This window comes from Triticum dicoccoides, chromosome 6B (genome assembly GCF_002162155.2).
Source record: "Triticum dicoccoides isolate Atlit2015 ecotype Zavitan chromosome 6B, WEW_v2.0, whole genome shotgun sequence".
NCBI lineage: Eukaryota > Viridiplantae > Streptophyta > Magnoliopsida > Poales > Poaceae > Triticum > Triticum dicoccoides.
The window spans coordinates 192672521-192676020 of record NC_041391.1 but is presented as its reverse complement, the minus strand read 5'-3'; the positions used below and the strand labels follow the sequence as shown (position 1 = coordinate 192676020).

General features: G+C 42.4%; 1 long non-coding RNA gene across 1 annotated transcript; it reads left to right on the top strand.

Annotated features, from left to right (window-relative positions):
- The first annotated feature begins 2012 nt into the window (after window positions 1-2012).
- Window positions 2013-2843, top strand: LOC119326016. The gene is made up of 2 exons (XR_005157782.1): window positions 2013-2164; window positions 2504-2843. It is a non-coding gene; the product is annotated as an uncharacterized LOC119326016 (long non-coding RNA).
- The last annotated feature ends 657 nt before the right edge of the window (window positions 2844-3500 follow it).

The window sequence follows — 3500 nt, the reverse complement described above, 5'->3', positions numbered from 1 at the left end:
GTCACCTCAAGTATCTGCGGGTTTGATTATATGATATGCATCACACAATCTTAGATTCATCTATTCAAACCAACACAAAGGACTTCAAAGAGTGCCCCAAAGTTTCTACCAGAGAGTCAAGACGAAAATGTGTGCCAACCCCTATGCATAGATTCCCAAGGTCACGGAACCCGCAAGTTGATCACCAAAACATACATCAAGTGAATCAATAGAATACCCCATTGTCACCACGGGTATCCCATGCAAGACATACATCAAGTGTTCTCACATCCTTAAAGACTCAGCCCGATAAGATAACTTCAAAGGGAAAACTCAACCCATTATAAGAAGGTACAGGGGGAGAAGCATCATAAGATCCAACTATAATAGCAAAGCTCGCGATACATCAAGATCGTGCCACATCAAGAACACGAGAGATAGATAGATAGATAGATAGAGAGAGATAGAGAGAGAGAGAGAGATCAAACACATAGCTACTGGTACATACCCTCAGCCCCGGGAATGAAGTACTCCCTCCTCGTCATGGAGAGTGCCAGGATGATGAAGATGGCCACCAGTGATGATTCCTCCCTCCGGTAGGGTGCCGGAACAGGGTCCCGATGGATTTTTGGTGGCTACAAAGGCTTGCGGCGGCGGAACTCCCAATCTAGGTTATGTTTTGGAGGTTTGGGGATTTATAGGAGAGCTTGACGTCCAGAACAAGTCAGGGGGGGTCCATGGAGAGTCCACGAGGCAGGGGGCGCCCTCCACCCTCGTGGGGCCCACGGGCCTCCCCTCTGTTAACTCTTTGTTCCAGTATTTTTTATATTTTCTAGAAAAAATCTCCGTTGATTTTCAGTGCATTCCGAGAACTTTTATTTCTGCACAAAAACAACACCACGGTAGTTCTGCTGAAAACAGCGTCAGTCCGGGTTAGTTCTAGCCAAATCATACCAAAAGCATGTAAAAATATTATAAACATGGCATGAATACATCAAAAATTCTAGATACATTGAAGTATCACTGCTGTGTCGGCGCGGTGGTAGAGCCTCCACGAAGATCTGCATGCCGCCATGCAGGCGTCTGCCTAGTTGGCAAGCTGGTCGTCGCACTGGAACGGTGCTGAGGTGGCAAAAACTTGTCGGGAGCGGTCCTGGCTGTGGCCCCGCAATCGTCCCCGGCAAGGCTTGTCGGGGGCCTCCCAGTCATCCTCGGCAAGGATCTTGCCGGGGGTCTTTGTCTTCTGGTCCATCGTGGACCCGCAGGCTATCAATCTTCACAAAGATCTGCATGCTACTTTGCACAAACCCTCTGAGCCTTGGCCTTGACGCTGTTGATGGTGTCAAAGCTCTTAGTCCTCAAGGGTGATGGCCTTGCTGGTGCTTCGCAGGCTTGATTGTTGTCTTGGTAGCCTTGTGTTTTGTCTCCTGTTGCCCTGCCAAGCCTTGCCGCGGGCGTGGCTACAACTGCCCGTGCACAAGTAAGGGATACAGAAAAGCTCATACTTTTATACACCGACAGTTGGCACCGTCGAAATCGTAAAAGAAGTCCAAAATTAAATGCCTCAATTGAATGGAAGAGTTTCAAAATTAGGAAACATACTGAATTTAAAGAATTGAATGGGAGAGCTTGAGATATTGTTGACCCGGTCAAAATTGATTGACCCAATCCTAAATTGAATACCTCAATTAATTGTGAAGCCTTAAAAATTAGAAAGCACGATGTATAGTATAAAAGAATTGAACGAGAGATCTTTGAGAAATTGTTGACCTAGTCAAAATCGGGTGACCCAATTTCTAATTGAAGATCTCAATTGAATGTGGGCTCTTTAAAACTAGAAAGCTTAGTGTTATGCGAATATATGATATTTATTATATATCTTAAAGATAGGAGTGCTCATTAATTGTGTGCTTATCTTATCCTATCGCATGTGTTCTTTATTTATTTTTGTCATTAATGAATAGGCCAAGTCTACTTTGTGCGGCGTGTCTTGATCTATAAATAGGCAGGCCTGTCTCGATTGAGCACATCAGTTGAGTTCATCACCCATCTAAGTATCTCATATAGGTTAGGGATCAAAACATTGCGTTCAGCAAAGTCAATAGCCAGATGGAAGCCAAGCCAGCGACGGTTTTGTTCATTGTGCTCCTTGGATGCTCCGCGGTCGCGTTGGTTTTCTCAATTGGTAATACGTGTACTCCACCCGTTTTCAACATACACTACATAAGTTAGGATAACATTTTGACCAACAATTACTCTATTACCGGTATATATTTGATGTTACTAGGTTCGTATTACAGAACATTTAATTGCGAGTATGCTTTCATATCATAAAAGTTACATACATCTAGAGTAATTGTCGCATAAAAATTTGAAAGCGTTGCACTTTAAAATGAAGTGATTACTATATTTTCAAGCATGTCGTATCCGTATGTATGTGTCAGCTTTTCACTTCTTCTATTTTTTTGGCCGCATGGCGTCTGATGTATGTGCATGCATGCAATGCACTTCTCTACTCATGCAGATAGTGAGATCGGCAGATCAGGTGGTCTTCGTCTTTCGGATGACGAGACTAGCAACGACCACATCTCGTCACCAAAAATAAGGTGCTTTCGGAGGATGTATGACCTTGTCCACAACAAGTTCTGTTGCGCAACGTTGAAGGATTATCCTTGCTGGCCAACGTTGGACGAGTGCATCCCGAATTGCCCATAGGTCCTGCCAGTGCTACCTTCTTGCCCCCTAATCAATGCAGCGTGTTGATCTTAGATGTTTCTGTCGATCAGGGTTGAGTCTGTAAATGAAACGAAAAATTGAATGAAGGGAAAAAATAAATTCCTTTGCGGGGGAGCAAATTGGGTTTCTGGTCGTCCGTCATACATTTTGCAAAAAAGTCTTTCGGTTTTCTGTAAATAAACCCGCGGTACACATTTAAATCACTCCTAAACCGTTTTTTGTATTTTCTCGAAAAACCCCCTGCTGTTTTAGGTAATCAACCCGTCGTCCATATTTAAGTCAACCGAATCATTTTTTTGTTTAACATAAAATCCCCTGACTTTTCGGTTAATCAATCCGCAGTTTATCTAAAACAAAATTATCAATATCTTCTAAACTGTAACTTCGATTTTAACATGTTATATATGAAACTTGATTAGAAAAATATGTAGAATCTAAATATGATGCTATTTTTAGCTGTTAAATATTTTTAAAATATTTTTTGGTGTGAACTTAATCTATGATGTACGATTCTTTTTCTTCCTTACTAATAGAGAGGAAAGAAAACATCGATAACCACGCATGCACACTTGTGAAAAATCTCGCGGGGAAAAATAACATATTTCTCATTTTATTTCAAGCGAGTGTGCGCGGGAGAGACACCTTAGAACTGACCGCATTCAAACACGCTTTCGTTGTGTGAGCACTGAGACCACCATCAATAACACAAATGTGATGCCAGGTGAAAATAAAGGACGTGAACACATTAGGGTCTTGAGTCATGGTTATTGGGTTAAGAACGTGTT